At 54.9% G+C, this 19,864-nt stretch overlaps 1 protein-coding gene across 2 annotated transcripts in view; it reads right to left on the bottom strand.

Moving 5' to 3' along the window:
- Positions 1 to 19,435, bottom strand: part of LOC137352937 (apolipoprotein A-IV-like) — a 49,394-nt gene extending 29,959 nt beyond the window's left edge. Inside the window, exon 1 of one of the 2 annotated variants that reach the window (XM_068018792.1) lies at positions 19,361 to 19,435. The gene's annotated coding sequence lies outside the window, so the exon portion shown is untranslated. Of the gene's footprint in view, positions 1 to 19,309 lie in introns of both variants that reach the window. The other variant, XM_068018791.1, reaches the window with a different exon arrangement.
- Between the last annotated feature and the right edge of the window lie 429 nt (positions 19,436 to 19,864).

Here is a 19,864-nt window from a genome sequence, read left to right as displayed (position 1 = left end):
TTATATCGGGGTATTTACACAGTGTGATATCAGGGTATTTACCCAGTGTTATATTGGGGTATTTACCTCGTGTTATATTGGGTTATTTACCCAGTGTTATATCAGGGTATTTACCCAGTGTTATATTGGGGTATTTACCCAGTGTTATATCGGGGTATTTACACAGTGTGATATCAGGGTATTTACCCAGTGTTATATTGGGGTATTTACCTCGTGTTATATTGGGTTATTTACCCAGTGTTATATTGGGGTATTTACCCAGTGTTATATCAGGGTATTTACCCAGTGTTATATCGGGGTATTTACCCAGTGAGATTTCTGGAATGCTGCCTGCAGAAATGACATAAACAGGATGTTAAAAGATTGTTTTTGCTGCGCTGATACAAGTTGTGAAACCACAGGAGATTGTTGACAATATCTTCCAGCATTGTCGACTTATCACAGCGATCAATCATCTGGGCACACTGGCCGGGACATGCTGGGACTTACATAGCATGTTGGGGGTTTTGTTGACAGGGCCGTGCTTGCAGTTATTTTGCCAGGGGCGTTACTGGAGCTGGTTATCCAGTGTCTGTAACTTGGCAGAACAGCGTTAAAGAGTTAACCGGTTCTGTTGTGAACTAGTTGTTCTTCACAATAACTAGTTGGTGCTGACCGACCAAACAGAGGCAGCATGAAGTGGGTCAAAGGGCTGTTCGACACAGTAAGGTTTCATTGGCACAATTCTCAATCCTTGGTTAATGACCTGAAATAATCCTCAGGCTGCGTGTTTTGGGAACATTATTTTGCGGTCACCTGGAGCTGAATCATTGCCTTCGGAATGATCGCACAGAGCAGGCATTCCCCTTTTCCGAAGGAAAAACAACAAGCTAAACAAAAACACACACAGCTCAGCATTAACCCCTACGGTTCCACCACAATCAAACTCCACAAAACTCTCGCGGGCAGTGTGAGTACTGGAGAATGTTGAAGACTGTTTAGTGGAATTCTGACCGCAACAATAACCTGCGTTTTTATAGCGCCCTTAACTTAATTAAACTGCCCAAACACTTAACAGGAGCGGTTATCAAACAAAATGTGATCCCAATCCGCATCAGGAGATATTAGGGACCGGCGATCAAAAGCTCGGTCAAAGAGGGCGGTGTTTAAGGAGTGTCTTAAAGGGGGAGAGAGAGAGATGGAGAGATTTAGGGAGGGAATTCCAGAGCTTAGGGCCCCCAGGCAGCTGAAGGCACGGCCGCTAATGGTGGAGCGATGGGAATCGGGGGATGGGGAAGAGGGAGGAATTGGAGGAGCACAGAGATCTCGGAGGGTTGCAGGGTCTGGAGGAGGTTACAGAGATAGGGAGGGTTGTAGGGGCTGGAGAAGGTTACAGAGATAGGAGGGTTGTAGGGGCTGGAGGAGGTTACAGAGATAGGAGGGTTGTAGGGGTTGGAGGAGGTTACAGAGATAGGGAGGGCTGTAGGGGCTGGAGGAGGTTACAGAGATGGGGGGGTTGTCGGGGTTGGAGGAGGTTACAGAGATAGGGAGGGCTGTAGAGGCTGGAGGAGGTTACAGAGATAGGAGGGTTGTAGGGGCTGGAGGAGGTTACAGAGATAGGAGGGTTGTCGGGGTTGGAGGAGGTTACAGAGATAGGGAGGGCTGTAGGGGCTGGAGGAGGTTACAGAGATAGGAGGGTTGTAGGGGTTGGAGGAGGTTACAGAGATAGGGAGGGCTGTAGGGGCTGGAGGAGGTCTCAGAGATAGGGAGAGTTGTAGGGGCTGGAGGAGGTTACAGAGATAGGGAGGGTTGTAGGGGTTGGAGGAGGTTACAGAGATAGGGAGGGTTGTAGGGGCTGGAGAAGGTTACAGAGATAGGAGGGTTGTAGGGGCTGGAGGAGGTTACAGAGAAAGGAGGGTTGTAGGGGTTGGAGGAGGTTACAGAGATAGGGAGGGTTGTAGGGGCTGGAGGAGGTCTCAGAGATAGGGAGGGTTGTAGGGTGTGGAGGAGGTTACAGAGATAGGGAGGGTTGTAGGGACTGGAGGAGGTTACAGAGATAGGGAGAGTTGTAGGGGCTGGAGGAGGCCACAGAGATAGGGAGGGTTGTAGGGGCTGGAGGATGTTACAGAGATGGGGGTGGGGGGGGGGTTGTAGTGACTGGAGGAGATTACAGAGATAGGGAGGGTAGTAGGGGCTGGAGGAGGTTATAGAGATAGGGAGGATTGTAGGGGCTGGAGGAGATTACCGAGATAGGGAGGGATGTAGGGACTGGAGGAGGTTACAGAGATAGGGAGGGTAGTAGGGGCTGGAGGAGGTTATCGAGATAGGGAGGATTGTAGGGACTGGAGGAGGTTACAGAGATAGGGAGGGTTGTAGGGACTGGAGGAGGTTACAGAGATAGGGAGGGCTGTAGGGACTGGAGGAGGTTACAGAGATAGGGAGGGTTGTAGGGGTTGGAGGAGGTTACAGAGATAGGGAGGAGTACGAGGGCCATGGAGGAGGTTACAGAGATAGGGAGGAGTACGAGGGCCATGGAGGAGGTTACAGAGATAGGGAGGAGTACGAGGGCCATGGAGGGATTTGAAAACAAGGATGAGAATTTCAAAATCAAGACACTACTTGGCTGGGAGCCAGTGTAGTTCAGGGAGTGACAGGGGATGATAAGGAAACGGGACTCGGTGTGAGTTAGGACACGGGGGGGGGGCAGTGTTTTCGATGACGGAGTTTACGGAGGGTAGAATATGGAAGAGCATTGGAATAATCAAGTCTAGAGGGAACAAAGTCATGGATGAGGGTTTCAGCAGCGGATGAGCTGAGACAGGGGCGGAGTCGGGCGATGTTTCGGAAGTGGAAATAGGCGCTTTTAAGGGATGGCTCGGATATGAGGTCGGAAGCTCATCTCAGGGTCAAATGTGACAACAAGCTTGTCAACAGACTGGTTTAATCTCAGACTGTTGCCAGGGAGAGGGATGGCGTCAGTAGCGAGGTGACGCCAATTGGAGGAAAGGTCCGGGCGAGTGAGGAGATCGAGGGATGCGGTGAGAATGTGAGCTGGCTTGGAATACGAGACACAAGACCACATAGATGGGCCAAATGGCCATTTGTGCTCACAATGTCCCGAACTTAGTCTCCAGCTCGGTACGCTATTGGTGAAAATTCTTGGAGGTAGCACTGGCTGGCACTGGCTGGCACTGGCTGGCACAGTGGGTAGGACACTGACCACTGGCCCCATGGCTCAGCTGCAGTAATGGGCACTGTCCCTGCTGCCGGCTGTCTGTCAGGCTCCAGTGTGAGATGAGTTTGACAGTCACAACCCACTTGGCAAACTCACCCGGGGGAGGGTGCAGGGGGTCTCAAAGCATTCTGCCCACTTTGGGACATCCTGTGGTCGGGAAAGGCACCATTTGAATGCAACCTGCTCTTTCCTTTCTCAGTCAGGTCGTGGGTTCAGCATCATCTCCAGACGTTTGAGCACATAGTCCAGGCTGACAGTGGCAGTGTCACCACTGAGGGAGTGCTGCAGTGTCATAGGGTCAGTACTGAGGGAGTGCTGCACTGTCGGAGGTTCAGTACAGAGGGAGTGCTGCACTGTCAGAGGGTCAGTACTGAGGGAGTGCTGCACTGTCGGAGGGTCTGTACAGAGGGAGTGCTGCACTGTCAGAGGGTCAGTACTGAGGGAGTGCTGCAGTGTCATAGGGTCAGTACTGAGGGAGTGCTGCAGTGTCATAGGGTCAGTACTGAGGGAGTGCTGCACTGTCGGAGGTTCAGTACAGAGGGAGTGCTGCACTGTCAGAGGGTCAGTACTGAGGGAGTGCTGCACTGTCGGAGGGTCTGTACAGAGGGAGCGCTGCACTGTCGGATGGTCATTACTGAGGGAGTGCTGCACTGTCGGAGGGTCTGTACAGAGGGAGTGCTGCACTGTCAGAGGGTCTGTACTGAGGGAGTGCTGCACTGTCAGAGGTGCCACTGTTCAAATCAGACATTAGGCCGAGGCCCCCGTCTGCCCTCTCAGGTTGATGTGAAACATGCCACGGTCACTAACGCAACGCGGAGTGGTGAGCGGGCGGGCGGTGGGCCGCTGCGGGAGGGGGAATTCTCTGCAGTTTCCCAGTCCCCCCATTTATGCTTCGACCAGCAGACGATCTGTGTCATTTGCACACACTTGAGATCTTGCTGTGCTTAAATTGTCTGCAGTGACACCGGCAGCTCAGCCGTGACCACGTTTCAACAGAGTGCTCGGTCGGCGGTAAAACTCTTTGGGCCGTCCTGAGGCGGCAAAAGGTGCTATACAAATTCAGGTTGTTACTTTTTGGATGTTTGTCCCCAGGGCTGGGAGGCAGAGCTCAGCAGGTGATGTGCAGTCTGCAAGCAGCAGCGAGAGATGTGTAATAGTCAGCAGTGCGGAGCTGCCGAGACAGGCTCTGACAGAGCTGACTGCCTTGGGCCAGCATTTCAGAACAACAACTGCACACACGCACGGAAAGGCATCCCGCGGGAAGAGGGTGGGATGACAAAGGGACAGGTGATCGGCAGCAGCCACTACGAGCTCTGCTTCCACCACGTGTGGAGTAACTGTGTTCAGTCCCCAGGCATCGGAGGGGTTGCAGTGCAGATTGGCCAGAATGGTCCCCCGGGGCGAAAGGGTTAACTTGTAACGGTCGCTTGCACGCACGAGGCTTGTAGCTCAGCGGTTAGCGTGTTCACCTCTCAGCCAGAGGGCCGACCAACATGTGTCACACGCGTGTCTGATCTGTGTGCACGTGCATGTGATGTGTGAGCGCTCTCAGTGCCAGTACTGAGGGAGTGCTGCACTGTCAGAGGGTCAGTATTGAGGGAGTGCTGCACTGTCGGAGGGTCAGTACTGAGGGAGTGCTGTACTGTCGGAGGGTCAGTACTGAGGGAGTGCTGCACTGTCGGAGGGTCAGTACTGAGGGAGTGCTGCACTGTCGGAGGGTCAGTACTGAGGGAGTGCTGCACTGTCGGAGGGTCAGTACTGAGGGAGTGCTGTACTGTCGGAGGGTCAGTACTGAGGGAGTGCTGCACTGTCGGAGGGGCAGTACTGAGGGTGTGCTGCACTGTCAGAGGGTCAGTACTGAGGGAGTGCTGCACTGTCAGAGGGTCAGTACTGAGGGAGTGCTGCACTGTCGGAGGGTCAATACTGAGGGAGTGCTGCACTGTCGGAGGGTCAGTACTGAGGGAGTGCTGCACTGTCGGAGGGTCAGTACTGAGGGAGTGCTGTACTGTCGGAGGGTCAATTCTGAGGGAGTGCTGCACTGTCGGAGGGTCAGTACTGAGGGAGTGCTGCACTGTCGGAGGGTCAGTACTGAGGGAGTGCTGCAGTGTCGGAGGGTCAGTACTGAGGGAGTGCTGCACTGTCGGAGGGTCAGTACTGAGGGAGTGCTGCAGTGTCGGAGGGTCAGTACTGAGGGAGTGCTGCACAGTCGGAGGGTCAGTACAGAGGGAGTGCTGCACTGTCGGAGGGTCAGTACTGAGGGAGTGCTGCACTGTCAGAGGGTCAGTGCTGAGGGAGTGCTGCACTGTCAGAGCTTCAGTACTGAGGGAGTGCTGTACTGTCAGAGCGTCAGTACTGCGGGAGTGCTGCACTGTCAGAGCGTCAGTACTGAGGGAGTGCTGCACTGTCGGAGGGTCAGTATTGAGGGAGTGCTGCACTGTCGGAGGGTCAGTACTGAAGGAGTGTCGCACTGTCGGAGGGTCAGTATTGAGGGTGTGCCGCTCTGTTGGAGGGTCAGTAGTGAGGGAGTGCTGCACTGTCAGAGGGTCAGTATTGAGGGATTGCTGCACTGTCGGAGGTTCAGTACTGAGGGAGTGCTGCACTGTCGGAGGGTCAGTACTGAGGGAGTGCTGCGCTGTCGGAGGGTCAGTACTGAGGGAGTGCTGCGCTGTCGGAGGGTCAGTACTGAAGGAGTGCTGCACTGTCAGAGGGTCAGTACTGAAGGAGTGCCGCACTGTCAGAGGGTCAGTACTGAAGGAGTGCTGCACTGTCGGAGGGTCAGTACTGAGGGACTGCCACACTGTTGGAGGGGCAGTACTGAGGGTGTGCTGCACTGTCGGAGGGTCAGTACTGAGGGAGTGCTGCACTGTCGGAGGGTCAGTACTGAGGGAGTGCTGCACTGTCGGAGGGTCAGTACTGAGGGACTGCCACACTGTTGGAGGGGCAGTACTGAGGGTGTGCTGCACTTTCTGAGGGTCAGTACTGAGGGAGTGCTGCACTGTCGGAGGGTCAGTACTGAGGGAGTGCTGCACTGTCGGAGGGTCAGTACTGAGGGACTGCCACACTGTTGGAGGGGCAGTACTGAGGGTGTGCTGCACTTTCTGAGGGTCAGTACTGAGGGAGTGCTGCACTGTCGGAGGGGCAGTACTGAGGGAGTGCTGCACTGTCGGAGGGTCAGTTTTGAGGGACTGCCGCACTGTTGGAGGTGCCGTCTTTCAGATGAGACATTAAACCGAGGCCCCCGTCTGCCCTCTCAGGTGGGTGTAAAAGATCCCAGGGCCTCTATTTGGAAGAAGAGCAGGGGGGGAGTTCTCCCCGGTGTCCTGGGGACAATATTTATCCCTCATCCCACATCACTAAAAAAAAACGTGATCTGGGTCATTATCACATTGCTGTTTGTGGGATCTTGCTGTGTGCAAATTGGCTGCCGCGCTTCCGACATTACAACGGTGAGCACACTTCAACAGTACTACATCGGGCGTCATCAAATTTGGGACGGCCCTGAGCTGGTGAAAGATGCCATTGAAATGCAGATTGTTATTTGTTGTAGGTTACTGCGTGGGCAGTGATGCTGATGGAGAGATCATTGCAGGAGGTTGTTCAGTAGAGAGTAGTGTCCTCACCGAACAGGCCCGACATCACCTGATTCAGGAAGAGGCCCCTGAACCATCGAGCGGGAAGTGGATGCAGACTAACATCTTGTTCAAATCACCAGCTTGTTCTTCGAACAGCTGTGCCTCTTCCTCTTTCACGTTTCCTTTCTGTTGCTCCTATTATTAGGAAAGCCGGTCGGCTGTCTCTCGGTCAGTGCGTCCGACTGTGGCTCAAATCGCCTTGGGCAGGCAAGGGCGGTGGGGGACGGGGGGGGGGTGGGTGGTGGGGGGAGGTCAGATATTTTGGGTGGGCGACAGGGGAATGAGGTTAAACTGCACCCCTCGCCCCTCACACCCCAGAGGAGAAATGTCAAAGCCATCGCAAGCCCATAAGTACTCAATACAACAAAGAGGGTCGCAAAGAGGCTATTCGGCTCTTCAACCCCTCTGTTACCATTCTATGACTGGTTTTGATCTTGCCCCATTCCCCCCAGCTTGCCTGCGTTGCCCTCGATACCCTTCCCCAAAAAAATTCGACCCATTTCTGTCCTCAATTGACCCCCAGATTTTGCGGGGAGAGAGTTTGAGATTCCCGCTCCCCTCTGTGTGAGCCGCCTGTCTCCAGTGTTCGGGTTCTGCCCCCTTGTTCCCACCACTCTCCCCCCCACCCCCACAAAAGGCTTTAGCCATGTCCCGGGATTACTGGTGCCAAGCAGCGTAACTCCGCACTTTACCCCGTCGCCTTATGCCCCAATGATCGTTGACGCTTGGCCCCACGAGCAGTTGCAGCACCGAAAGTCAACTCCTGCGTGGACCCTGCTGCTGGCAAAGAACTGGATCAAAGATCGAAACCCAGATGATTCACCTCTGCACAGACACATGGAGAGGGTGCATGGGGAGGACGATTCACAGTCGATGCCAGGAATCAGAGGCTTTAGTTAGGCCACTACAGAAGCTTGGAGTCTCATCCGACTCCATGACTAAGCACATACTTTGCCCTGCAGAGGGTACAATAAAGGTTCACTACATTAGTCTCTGAGATGAGAGGGTTGTTCAGAGGCTGAGTAAACTGGATCTATTATTAGGAACATAGAAACATAGGAGCAGGTGTAGGCCATTCAGCCCATCGAGCCCATTCAATGTGATCATGGCTGATCATCCACTTCAATGTCTTTTTCCCCACACTCTCCTCATATCCCTTTATGTCATTTGTATTTAGAAATCTGTCAATCACTGCTTTAAACATACTCAATGACTGAGCTTCCACAGCCCTCTGGGGTAGAGAATTCCAAAGATTCACAACCCTCTGACTAAAGGAATTTCTCCTCATCTCTGTCCTAAGTGGCTTCCCCCTTATTTTGAAATTGTGTCCCCTGGTTCTAGACTCCCCGACCAGGGGAAAACATCTTAGCTGTATCTACCCTGTCTATCCCTTTCAGTATTTTGTAGGTTTCAATGAGATCACCTCTCATTCTTCGAAACTCTAGAGAATACAGGCCCAGTTTCCCCAATCTCTCTTCATAGGACAGTCCCGCCATCCCAGGAACAAGTCTGGTGAACCTTCGTTGCACTCCCTCTATGGCAATAATATCCTTCCTAAGGTAAGGGGATCAAAAACATTCTGTGGAGTTTAGAAGAATGAGAGGTGATCAGATTGGAAAATATCGGTTTCTGAAGGGGGCTTGACAGGGTAGACACTGAGAAGTCCTTTCCACTGGCTGGGAAATGTAGAACACGGGGTAAAGTCTCAGGATAAAGGGTTAATTATGTAGGACTCAGAGGGTTGTGAATCTTTGGAATTCTCTATCCCAGAGAGCTGTGGATACTCAGTCATTGAGTATATTCAAGACTGAGATGGAGAGATTTTTGGGCGCCGAGGGAGATCGAGGGATAGGGCGGGAGAGTAGAGTTGTGGTAGATCAGCCATGAACACATTGAATGGGAGAGCAGGTTCGAGGGGCCGAACAGCCTCCACCTGACAAAGAAGGTTTTGAGGTCAAGGAGGAAAAACTCTTTCTGCAGATTAAGTGACTGGAAGGAAAACATTTCACTCCTTCGCTGAATAAACAAAGGGAGAGACTGGGAGAATTCTTCATACAAAGGGTTTTTTTGGGGACGTGTATTGACCCAACAAGAAACGGTGAGGGAAGCAGATTCCAGAGTAGCTTCTGAAGGGGAAGTGAAATTATTTTAGTAAAAGATATTTTAACAGGGTCTGGAGAATATGGAGATGACCTCCAGAGCCAACATAGGCACAACGGGATGAATGGGCTCCTATTGCACAGAAAGATTCCATTAATCTAAAGTACAGCAGATTTCAACCAACCTGACAACCTTTTTTTCAATTTTTATATAAGGTGGCCTTTACACCCCCAGGCCCTTTTTATATATTTTATGTCAAGGGGGCCTTTATGCCTCAGGCCCCCTTTGTATACATTTTATAAAAATAACTTTTAAAAAAAGATAAGTAAAACAAACTCAAATTAAAATGCCATTCTCGGCGTCGACGATGCACTCCAGTCCCTGCGGTGCCCACCGGTCGCGGAAGGCCTCAAGCGTACCGGCGGACACCGCATGCTCCTTCTCCAGGGACACCCGGGCGCGAACGTAACCGCGGAAGAGGGGCAGGCAATCGGGGAGGACTGAACCCCCAACGGCCCGCAACCTGGACCTGTGAATTGCCACCTTGGCCAGGCCCAGGAGCAGACCGACGAGGAGATCCTCCTCCCGGCCCAAGCCCCTCCGCACCGGGTGCCCAAAAATCAGGAGTGTGGGACTGAAGTGCAGCCAGAATTTGAGGAGCAGCCCCTTCAGATACTCAAAGAGGGGCTGCAACCTCGCACACTCCGTATATACGTGAAACACGGACTCGTCCAGGCCGCAGAAAGTACAGGCGGCCTGGGAGTCCGTGAACCTACTTAAAAGTCTATTGCACGGGACTGCTCTGTGCAGCACCCTCCACCCCAGGTCCCCGATGTAAAGGGGGAAGACTCCCGCGTAGAGTGACCTCCATCGGGGTTTCCCCTCGCCGCCAGATGGCAACGCGGACCGCCAGGGCGTGTCCGGCCGGCTGACGTGGGCGAGGAAGTGGAGAGTGTGCAGGAGCAGCCCGTACAGGAAACCCCTCCGCACCGATTGGAATGGCACGGAGGGCATTTCCGATGGCGGCTCGGGTTGTGCGGGAGCGTCTCCCGAGAAGGGTTTCGGGGCCCAGATCCGATGAGCAGTTCCAGCCGAGTGGGGGAGGATCTAACCCCGTTTTTTTTTTTTCTTTTTTTTTTTCGTACTGTACCTGTCCTGGGAGTGTTTGATAGGGACAGTGTAGAGGGAGCTTCACTCTGTATCTAACCCCGTTTTTTTTTTTTTTGTTTTCTTTTTTTCTTTTTTTTTTAGGAGCCAACCCCCGTTTTTTTTTATAAGGTGGCCTTTATACCCCAGGCCCCTTTTATATATTTTATGTCGAGGGGGCCTTTATTCCTCAGGCCCCCTTTATACATTTTTTATGTCGAGGGGGCCTTTATTCCTCAGGCCCCCTTTATATACACACTTATATTTTTAAAATAACTTTATTAAAACCAGATAAATAAACAAAAAAAACTCAAATTAAAATGCCATTCTCGGCGTCGATGATGCACTCCAGTCCCTGCGGTGCCCACCGGTCGCGGAAGGCCTCAAGCGTACCGGCGGACACCGCATGCTCCTTTTCCAGGGACACCCGGGCGCGAACGTAACCGCGGAAGAGGGGCAGGCAATCGGGGAGGACGGACCCCCCGACGGCCCGCAACCTGGAGCTGTGAATTGCCACCTTGGCCAGGCCCAGGAGCAGACCGACGAGGAGATCCTCCTCCCGGCCCGAGCCCCTCCGCACCGGGTGCCCAAAGATCAGGAGCGTGGGACTGAAGTGCAGCCAGAATTTGAGGAGCAGCCCCTTCAGATACTCAAATAGGGGCTGCAACCTCGCACACTCCATATAAATGTGGAACACGGACTCGTCCAGGCCGCAGAAAGTACCGCCCAGTTCCGAAGAAGGGTCACTGACCCGAAACGTTAACTCTGCTTCTCTTTCCACAGATGCTGCCAGACCTGCTGAGTGAATCCAGCATTTCTTGTTTTTGTTTCAGATTTCCAGCATCCACAGTATTTTGCTTTTATTTTAGTGTTTAATTCACTGCCACTTCTCTTCCAGGAATGCCTACCTTGAAGAAGTTCTGCTCTTCTCTCCGACGGGATTTTCGTTTGTCTCTTTTACCTTGTTCACCTTCATTGCTTTCTATTTCCCTCCTGGTGTTTGATAAGGTATCTACCAAAACTCGTTTTCACAGCCACATCTCCTTCCTCAGTGACTGTCTCCGGCTCCGACTGATTCCACGTGGATTCCAACTGCAGTTTCACCCATCATGCTTTGAAACCACCCAGGATCACAGGTATCTCCGAGAAATACAACGTTCCTCGGACTGCTACTCTCGCCGCATCCTGAAATCCACACTCAGTGCTATGCGCCGCCATATGCACACACTGGACCTCTCTCTCCAGCAGCACCGTCTCACCTTATCTCAAATCTGTTCTGCTCCGCAGTTTCATCTCATCTTACGTCTCATCCGACGCATTAACAAAAAACTTTTTTTCTTCCTTTCAGGTGTTAAGGAACGCAAGCTCCAGCAGCTGATGGGGACTAATGCCCCTCCAGATCCTCCTTCCGCTTCACTTCCCTCTGACCCCACCCCTTCTGATCTGCCCCCTTGCCGTGTATTCACTATACCCTCTGACCTCCCCCTCTCTGATGCTGAGCGTTCTGTACTCAGCAAAGGACTCAGTTTTATCCCCTTACGCCCCCACCTCAATGAATTTCGCGCTCGGCATGACGTTGAGCTCTTCTTCCGTCGCCTCCGCCTCCGGGCTCACTTCTTTGACCAGGAGTGCTCCCCCCGACCAGCAGACCCATTCACCCGCCTCCAGCATTCTCCCTCTACCTGGACCCCTCCCCCTGGCCTCTTACCCGCTCTTGATCTCTTCATTGAAAACTGTCGGCGAGACATTGGTCGTCTCAATTTCTCTGCCCCCCTCACTCACTCTAACCTGTCCCCCTCTGAACTTGAGGCACTCCGTTCTCTCAGGTCTAACCCCGACATGGTCATCAAACCTGCAGACAAGGGTGGTGCTGTTGTTGTATGGCGTACCGACCTCTACCTTGCAGAAGCTCAACGCCAACTCACAGACACCTCTTCCTACCTCCCTCTGGACCATGACCCCACCACCGAACATCAAGCCACCGTCCAAAGGACTGTCACTGACCTCATCTCCTCTGGAGATCTTCCCTCTACAGCTTCCAACCTCATAGTCCCGCAACCCCGGACAGCCCGCTTCTATCTCCTTCCCAAAATCCACAAACGGGACTGTCCCGGCAGACCCATTGTGTCAGCCTGCTCCTGCCCAACTGAACTTATTTCTTCCTATCTAGACTCTATCTTTTCTCCGCTGGTGCAGTCTCTTCCCACCTACATCCGTGACTCTTCTGACGCCCTACGTCATTTTGACAATTTCCAGTTTCCTGGTCCCAGCAGTTCCGAAGAAGGGTCACTGACCCGAAACGTTAACTCTGCTTCTCTTTCCACAGATGCTGCCAGACCTGCTGAGTGAATCCAGCATTTCTTGTTTTTGTTGCCGCAGAAAGTACAGCTGGCCTGGGAGTCCGTGAACCTACTTAAAAGTCTATTGCATGGGACTGCTCTGTGCAGCACCCTCCACCCCAGGTCCCCGATGTAAAGGGGGAAGACTCCCGCGTAGAGAGACCTCCATCGGGGTTTCCCCTCGCCGCCAGATGGCAACGCGGACCGCCAGGGCGTGTCCGGCCGGCTGACGAGGGCGAGGAAGTGGAGAGTGTGCAGGAGCAGCCCGTACAGGAAACCCCTCCGCGCCGATTGGAATGGCACGGAGGGCATTTCCGAGAGGCGGCTCGGGTTGTGCGGGACCGGCTCCCGAGGAGGGTTTCGGGGCCTGGGTCCGATGAGCAGTTCCGGCCGAGCGGGGATCAGCTCGGCCGGGATCGCTCCGCACTCCCGAGCCCCCTCGCCACCCGCAGTGAGGGGCGTCCCGGGGGTTTCGGCTACTCCTCCGCCCGCCGGACCGTCGCCGGAGTCAGCCGCCCGGACAGCCGAGGCGCTCTCCTCCGCCGGCGGGGGAGCGCCCTGACTGGAGGCGACCATGTTCCAGACTCGGAAAAGATCCCGGTAAAAGACAGGCAACTCCCTCAGAGAGGCGCGGCTAACGGACTCCACCGGGAGCTGCGTGTCGTCTTGAAGGCAGTGACACTGGCGGAAAAAATACGTCGCCAGCGCACACCATCTGGGAGGACGCTCGACGTACAGGTATCTCTGCAGGGTCCGAAGGCGGAGAGTCGCAGCCTGGGTGCGGACGCACACCAGCGACTGACCGCCCTCCTCTATCGGGAGACTCAGGACCGCGGCAGAGACCCAGTGTTTCCTCTTGCCCCAGAAGAAATCGACGAGTTTCTTCTGGATCTTGGTGGCAAATACAGGGGGCGGGGCCAAAGTGACCAACCGGTACCACAGCATGGAGGCCACCAGTTGGTTTATGACCAACGCTCGGCCCCTGTAGGAAAGCACTCGGAGCAGTCCTGTCCAGCGCCCCAGCCGAGCGGTGACTTTCGCCTCCAACTCCTGCCAGTTTGCCGGCCAGGCTTCCTCAGCGGGGCTAAGGTGGACTCCCAGATAGAGGAGGTGCGTGGTGCTCCACGCAAAAGGTGTCATCTCCTCCGGCAGGGAGTCCACCCGCCACTGACCAACCAGGAGTCCGGAACATTTCTCCCAATTGATCCTCGCGGAGGACGCGGCAGAAAAGGTCTGCTGGCAGTCGCACATCCCCCGCAAGTCAACGGGATCTGTGATTGCGAGGAGCACGTCGTCGGCGTAAGCCGAGAGGACGACCCGCATGGCCGGCTCGCGCAGAGCCAATCCCGTCAACCTCCTGCGAAGCAGGCACAGGAAGGGCTCCACGCAGATGGTATACAATTGGCCGGACATGGGGCAACCCTGACGCACTCCTCTCCCAAATCGAAGGGGCGCCGTCAAGGACCCGTTAACTTTGACTAGACACTCTGCGGCGGCGTATAAAAGTCGGACCCGGGCCACGAAATGCGGCCCGAGTCCGAAAGCGCGCAGAGTCCCGAAAAGGTAATCGTGATCCACCCTGTCGAACGCCTTCTCCTGATCGAGGGAGAGAAAGGCGACCGACTGACCAGTCCTCTGGGAAAGATGGATCAGGTCCCGGACCAGGTGGATGTTGTCCTGGATGGACCGGCCCGGGACCGTGTAGGACTGGTCGGGGTGGATCATGTGGGCCAGCACGGAGCCCAGGCGGGTAGACATAGCCCGGGCAAAGATCTTATAATCCGTGCTGAGGAGGGAGACCGGACGCCAGTTTTTAAGCAGGCGGAGATCGCCCCTCTTCGGCAGCAGGACGATGACCGCCCTGCGCCACGAGAGGGGCATCTCCCCGGTCGCCAGGCTTTCCCCCAGGACCCGCGCGTAATCGTCCCCCAGGACGTCCCAGAACGCCCTCAGGAACTCCACGGTCAACCCATCCAGCCCTGGGGATTTGCCCCTCGAGAGCTGGTGGAGGGCGCCAGTCAGCTCCGCCAACGTGAGCGGAGCCTCCAATCCTTCGGTGCCCTCCGGGCTGACCTGCGGCAGGTCCTCCCACAAAACTCTGCGCGCATCCTCGCTGGACGGATCCGGAGAGAACAACGCACTGTAATACGTCCGGACCAGGAGGCCCATTCCCTCCGGATCCGTGATGGAGGATCCGTCGTCGGCCAGCAGCTCGACGAGCTGCTTACGGACCCCCCGCCATTTTTCCAGCGAGTAGAAGAAGGGTGAGGCGCGGTCCAAATCTTCCAGGATCTGGATCCGCGACCTCACGTACGCGCCTCGGGACCCTATGAGCTGCAGGTTCCTCAGCGCGCCCTTCTTCTCTTTGTACGCCTGCCACAGGGCCGGGTCCGCGACGGCATGACCGAGGCGGGATTCCAAGTCGAGCACCTCCCTCTCAAGGCGCCCGATCTCGGCTTCCCGCCTCTTGGTCGACCCCTTCGCGTACTCCTGACAGAAGACGCGGATGTGAGTCTTGCCCACATCCCACCATAGCCTCAAGGAGGGGAAGCCCCCCTGCTTCCTTCTCCAGTCGGCCCAGAATCGACAGAACGAGTCCCGAAATCGCACGTCCTCCAGCAGCCGGTTGTTAAAGTGCCAGTACGCGGACCCCGCCCGCGTGCGGAGCGGAGTGAACTCCGCCCACACCAGGCGGTGGTCCGAGCACGGCACCAGCCGCATGGAGGCCGCCGAAACGCGGGAGACGTACGCCTGCGAAATGTAGAGGCGGTCGATTCGCGACCCCCCTCCTCCAGACCTCCACGTGAAGGCGCTGGAGTCGGGATGGAGATTCCGCCAGACGTCCACCAAGTTAAGGGAGCTGATCAGTCCCCTCAACTTCTCCACCGACGCTTGGCCGCACTGGGGACCGGAGCGATCCCCCACCTCGAGGGTGCAGTTAAAATCCCCCCCGAGGATGATGCACTCGCCGCTATCGATGGAGCTCAAGAGAGCGGACACTTCTTCAAAGAAGCGCGCTTGCAAAGCGCCGGGCCTGGGCGCGTACACGTTCACAAAGTGGAGCGGCACGCTACCCAGGCGAACGGCGAGGTGGAGCAAGCGGCCCGGCACTAGCTCCTTGACCCCCAAGATCTCCGGCTGAAAAGTCGGGGCCAACAAGATAGCCACCCCACTAGAAATAGGGGTGAGGTGACTCATGTAGACCCCACCCTGCCACTCCAGGAGCCAGGTGGCTTCGTCTCCCGGAACGGTGTGGGTTTCCTGCAGAAAGCTCACCGCGTATCTCCCTTCCCTAAGGACTGAGAGATTGTGAAATCTGCGGTGAGCCCCTCTGCTGCCGTTGATGTTGAGGCTGGCTATGGTTATCTTCATGTCAAAGGTACTTAAAACCCGTCACCAACACCTCACTGTGAGGAGGGAGTGGAAGTGCACCTGGCCCTCCACTCCCCCAGCAACCCATTGAGGAACACATTAAAACGGCGCCTCTCAACCAGTTTCACGTCCGCGCGCTTGCCCGCTATCTTAAGGGCGGCACGGACGGACTGGATGATCAGCGCCAGATTCGACCAACGGTCGAGGGCCAGCTGAACTTTATTGCGGCAACCTCTGCAAGCCGCGAGGAAATCCCGGAGTTCCGCCGTGGGGATGAGAGGAGATTCGGTGGGAGGCACGAGGGACTCCACCACCTCACTGGCGATGGAATCAAGATCATCCTCCGTGCCCCGCACCGAATCCCCATCCTCCTCCGGGTCGTCACCGCCAGCGGCCGACACATCCACCACACACTGTGGGGTGGAGGTCCCGGCCGCGCCAGCTGGTCCCGCCTCCGTCACGATCCCACCCCCAGGATCGATGGCGGAGGAGTCCTCTCTGGGTTCTATTGTGAAACTGGAGCCTGTAGGCACCAGCGGTTCAGGACCCCCCTCCACCTCCATCCCCAGGCCAATGAGTGGTCCAGGGGAGACAGAAGTTCCGGACTCCGGGAAACCAGCCGGAGCCGAGACTGGAGGCGGCGAGAGGAGGCCATCTCCCACTCCGCCAGCACCCACAGGCCCAGCAGATGGGGCAGCATTCTCAGTTATAACTGGGTCGGGTGTCTCCTGGTTGGTGGTGGACTCCGGCTGGGAGGCCCGACCCTCTGGGGCCTCGCCCTCCCCTTCATTCAGGGCACCCGACCCAGTAGCAGTGGCGGAATGGGCGGTTTCCCCAGGCTCCCCCACCACAAGCAGGGCCCCACTTACTCCTTTAGGAGGGGCCTCATGTACCGGGGCCATCCCCTCCCCTCCATCCTGAGGAATAGAGTGCTCCTGCCCGCACTTTGCAGCCTTGGTGGTGGCGGTAGGTGGAACCTGAGGACCAGAAACAGGAGGCAGCTCCCCTCCAACAGATGGGCCCTGCACCTCAGGGCCCTGTGTTATTTCTGTGGAGGGGTGCCTTCTCCTCTTTTTCGCACTTGGGCGCGGAGACTCAGAGACCTCCATGTCATCAGAGGCCTCCGCCTCCGCACCCTTTTTTCCTTCTTTAGTCACCCTGGGCCTGAGCCCAGCCCTGGGACAGGTGGATTCCATGGGAATGGGCTTTGGGCTGAGCTCAGGCTCGGGTTGAGTCAAAGTGTCCAGGGGACGCGCCTCACGATGTTTCTTTTTTCCCCGCGTCTTCCTTCCGCTCGGACGGACGCTCCCCTCCCCGCCAGAGGCTGTGAAAACCACAGCCTCCGGAACCGACTGAGCGGTGTCTGTTGGATCTGCGGGGGGAGTGGGAGGAGGTGCTGTGGAACCACTCTGGGCCGCCGAGGTGGAGCTGGCGGCCGGGAGGTTGAGGCAGTTCTTACGAACATGCCCCACCCCCTTGCAGACGTGGCACCGCGCCCCATCCGAGGTCCAGAAGACGCGGTAGGCCGTCCCCTGGAACTCCACATAAAATTGGCCCTCCGTGTCCTCCTCCCGCGCCAGCTGCATAAATAACTGGCGGCGGAAGGAGTCGACATGTTGGAGGCTGTGCTCCCGAAGACCAAGCCGGACTGGGGTGATCCCCGACCTCACCTCCCCCAGATGGTGCAGGTGGGGGAGGAGGAGCTCACTGGGAATGAAGGGTGGGACGTTGGACAACATTATCCGATGCGCAGTGGCCCCCAGAGGGTCCACTGGCAGGAAGATCCCCCCCACAGTGAGCCCTTTACTCAGGGCCAGGGACACCGCCCGCTCGGTCTTCAAAAAGAACACAGCCTTCCCATACATCTTTGAGGCCGCAACAATGGCCGAGGGGCCGACAACCACGGCCATTGCCTTAACGCAGGCCTCAATAGACATGTTGGGGTGGGGATAGCTCTTCACCCCATGGCTGCATGTCAATAATTTAAAGGGTGACGGGGCCACGTGGGCAGCCACAGAAGCTGCAGCTGCGTAGGTAGTAGAGGGCCCCGCCACCGGTGATGAAGGGCTTGCCATGGGTCCAAGAGCTAAACCCACCCCAAATTGTGGACTTGCACACTAAATAACAGATTCACAGAAAAATTTGAAAAGACAAACAAACAAACAACAGTTTAGTGGAGAGGCTGAGGTAAGAGAGGAGAGGTAAAGACAGGCTGGAAGGGATGACTTGCTTTCTGGAGGTGGTGCTCGCAGTACACTTAAAACAAACAGTCTTTGAAGTTGGTCTTCCGGTCTTCTGGTTGGGGGGGGAGTCGTCTTCACCTGGGTCAGCTGAAGCTGCCCAGGCACTATCTATCCCCTTCTGTCTGTTTAGCTGGGCAGCTTCAGCTGACCCAGGCTTGGTAATTGGGGTGGGGAGGGAGCTTCCTTGTGTGCTTTTGCAGCAGCACAGACTCCTGTTGAATTGGCAGCCCCACCCTTTGTTGTTCCAGCCACTTGTTCCTCCCCCAACAGTCTAAAGTAAATTACTGGTGTTCAGCACCCACCTCCAGACAAAGCCTTGTTTCCACAAAATGTCCCTTTCTTCTTTAATGGAGACTGTTGTTGGAGTTTTCCTCTGCTTGTTGGTAGCTCCTCTCTCCACCTCTGCAACCTCCAACTGCCACCAGCACTCTCAGCTGCACCTCGTTGAGGCTCTCAACACTCAGGCTCCCAAATCAGAGAGCAGCCAATCCCAGTGCTGTACCTGTCCTGGGAGTGTTTGATGGGGACTGTGTAGAGGGAGATTTACTCTGTATCTAACCTATGCTGTACCTGTCCTGGGAGTGATTGACGTGGGATACTGGGTGATGGAACTGGGAAAAGCCTGAGAAGAGTTTGAAATGAATTTACCAGAAAAGAAGAAACAGGAGTAGCTCGTTCGGCTCCTCAAGTCTGCTCCGCCATTTGATAAGATCATGGCTGACCTGATCGTAGCCTTATCTTCACTTTCCTACCTGTCCCCCATAACCCTAGACTCCCTTGTCGATCAAAACTCTGTCTAACTCAGCCTTGAATATATTCCATGACCCAGCCCCCACCACACTCTGGGGAAAAGTCCACAGAATAACGACACTGAGAAAGAAATTCTCATCTCAGTCTTAAATGGCTGACCCCTAATTTTTGAACTGTTCCCTTGATCTAGACTCCCCCATAAAGGGTAACATCCCCTCAGGATCTTATATGTTTCAATAAGATCACCTCTCACTCTTCTAAACTCCAATGAGCACAGACTCAACCAGTCCTCAGAAGATAACTGTCTCATCTCAGGAATTAGTTGAGTGAATCTTCTCAGAACTGCCTCCGATGCAATTATACACTTTCTTAAGTAGGGAGACCAAAACTGTACAGTCCTCCAGATGCGGTCTAACCAAGTCCCTGTACATCTGTAGCAATACTTCCCTACTTTTATACTCACTTCCCCTTGCAATAAATACCAATATTCCATTTGCTTCCTTAATCACTTACTGTATCTGCACATTAACTTTCTGTGATTTATGTACCAGGACACCTCCTTACTGTCGAGTTCAGCCGTCTCTCTCCAGAATCCTGCTCATTTATTCTTCCTGCCCAAGTGGATAAGTTCACATTTCCCCACATTATCGTCCAGCTGCCAAATTTTTGCCAGTCATTTAACCTACCGAAATCCCTTTGTCAGCAATAATCTCTCCTGTCACCAAGCCAAACACAGGCCCCTTGAAGGCAATGCTGATTTCAGGAAATGATGCGACACAGAAAGACCGTAGTGAGGCTTTGTCCGTGTCGTTTATTAACACAGTACAACGCAAAACATCATTTGCAAAAACAGTTTGTGTTTTAAGTTATCAAACATGATTTACACGGTGTCCTTTCACTTACAGTATCAAACACTCTGTACATCGCTTCCCCAGAGTACAAGTCTCACAGCCTCACATCCGAGGGGCTACGATTCAGTCAAGAACCCAATGAGCAACTTAGGCCAACCAGTTGTTAGATTAAAATAAAACAAAGTAAACAGGACGCGAGGGGGAAAAACGAGCTCTC

Source organism: Heterodontus francisci, chromosome 39 (genome assembly GCF_036365525.1).
Source record: "Heterodontus francisci isolate sHetFra1 chromosome 39, sHetFra1.hap1, whole genome shotgun sequence".
NCBI lineage: Eukaryota > Metazoa > Chordata > Chondrichthyes > Heterodontiformes > Heterodontidae > Heterodontus > Heterodontus francisci.
This window is presented reverse-complemented; position numbering and strand designations above follow the sequence as displayed.